Below are 2,258 nucleotides of genomic sequence, written 5' to 3' on the forward strand. Positions count from 1 at the left end.
CCCGCCCCGCCGGCCAGCCTGCGCTCGTAGCGTTTCCTCCCTTTTCTTTTCTCTTGTCCGCTCCGCTTTGCGTTTGCTTTCGAGCCCCTTTCCTCCTCCTCCCCTTTTTGGGGGTCTAAAGAGGTGAAATGGCTGGGCGCGCGGTCACTGCCGTGCCCTTGCTCGCGGGAGGGGGAAGGAAGGCTGCGCTGGGGTTCGGTCCGCCCCTCTCCCCTCCTGTCTGACCCTGCAGTGCCGGACGACCCTGTGGCCTCGGAGGCGGTCCCCCTCCTTCCAGTCCCGACGCCGCCGGGGGAGGGTGGGCCGGCCCGCGCCCCCTGCCGCCCGGCCCCCGCTGACTCAGCGCGCAGCTATGTGGGCCTTGCATCACCCCGCCTGAATAATAGCGACCGCCTGTCGCTGCCCTGGGCCACCGAGCTCTGCGCTTGCAGGGGGCCTGCCTGGCCCACAGGGATCTTCGTGGGGAGAGGGAGGAGGATGCACTGGGTGCGGGAGTTCAGGAAGCGCAGAGGCGGTTGGAATCCTAGTCCTGGGGCAGGAGGGCCTGGAGTCTCGAAAACATTTCAGCTGGTCCCTGGCAGTCATCTAGCCTGGGTTTAATCACTAACCACGTCGAGAGAGCAGGAGAGGGATAGAAAAACGCTTTCCACCCGCAGGCGTTTGCGGGGTCCTCTTCTAGGGGACGGAAGAGGGGTGGTTATCCAGGGCATCCCTCCACGTTCCTGCCCTCTGCCATTGGTAGGTCCTCCCAGGGCGCAATCTAAAAAATATGTGCCAAGAACTATAAAACTGTCCATAGAGCCCTTTTGACCCAGTAAACCCATTTAAGGAAGTACATTTCTAAGGAAATGATCCAAAGGGGGAAGGGAGGGTGGAACTTGGAGAAAGATGTTTACAGCAGGGCTATTCACAATGTTCGCAATGACCAGAACTTGGGAATGGACCCAAATGTCCAACAATTGTATGATCCAGACAAGCTCTGTCTCATTAACAGAATTCTGGCAGGTATGCAGACTGTGTCAGGGACGTGAAATTTTGGCAAGTACATGAAAGGTGTATTGGAAATAAAGTTAAATGAAACAAAAACACAAAATAGTTTGTGCACACTATTTTAAAATAAGCCGCAGTGAGTAAAATGAGCAGCGGTAAGAAACAGAAGAATACAATTGTGTTTAACTGAATGGGATTTGTGTGTGTTTGATAGCTTAAGAGCACATTAACATTTCACAAACTGAAAAACTGTATTCAGATACATGGGCCACTCCAGAAAAGCCACAATCTGGTCGCTATGAAGTAGTGAGAATGTTGAGAACCTTCTTACTGGCATGTCAGAGATAAGCCCACAGATAGGCTAAAGCCCTAACCTTGCAAAAGTAGCGTTCTAATCAGTAAGTATTCGGAGAGCCTCTTTTGTTTTGGGTTAAAGGCACCCTTACTTGGACTTAGGTGGGAATAGGCTCTGCATCTCTTAAAAATACTGATTTCTGGTGGCCAGGTAAGTCATTTAAGTCTGTGTGTTAAGTTATTTACTTGTGGCTCGGCGCCTGTGGCTCAAGTGGCTAAGGTGCCAGCCACATACACCTAAGGTGGCGGGTTTGAATCCAGCCCAGACCCGCCAAACAACAATAATGGCTGCAACCAAAAAAATAGCCGGGCGTTGTGGCGGGTGCCTGTGGTCCCAGCTACCTGGGAGGCGGAGGCAGGAGAATCACTTGAACCCAGGAGTTGGAGGTTGCTGTAAGCCCTGAAGCCATAGCACTCTACCCAGGGGGACAGCTTGAAGCTCTGTCTCAAAAAAAAAAAAAAAAAAAGTTATTCACTTGTACCTTCACAGACCCAACAAAAGGACAGAGTGGGCTCAACATTCCTCCTACTTGTGCATTGGAGCAAAATAATGAGGTAATCCATATATAGAGTCTTACTTCAATGACAATGTAATATGCAAGGCAAAAGGAACATTATGTGGTTCTGTTTCCAAATTATTTTTGCAATGAGTAGCTGTATATTTCTGTTAAATTTGGTGGGATAACAGGATGCCATGGTCTCAAACACTAGACATGAAAACTTTATTTAAAAAAGAAAAGGTAAGTGATGAAAGCTACATAAACATAGCACCTTCTCCACATGGCCATTTACATAGACCGGAAAAGCCATGGCACAGAAAAGCTTCACCCAAGACCTATACCACTGTTTACCTGGAAAAAGAGAAGACTAGACTCTTTTTCTTTTCTTTTTGAGAAGAGTCTCACTCTGTTCCC

Source organism: Otolemur garnettii, unplaced genomic scaffold, assembly GCF_000181295.1.
Source record: "Otolemur garnettii isolate 467f Iridium unplaced genomic scaffold, OtoGar3 scaffold00022, whole genome shotgun sequence".
In the NCBI taxonomy this organism is placed as follows: domain Eukaryota; kingdom Metazoa; phylum Chordata; class Mammalia; order Primates; family Galagidae; genus Otolemur; species Otolemur garnettii.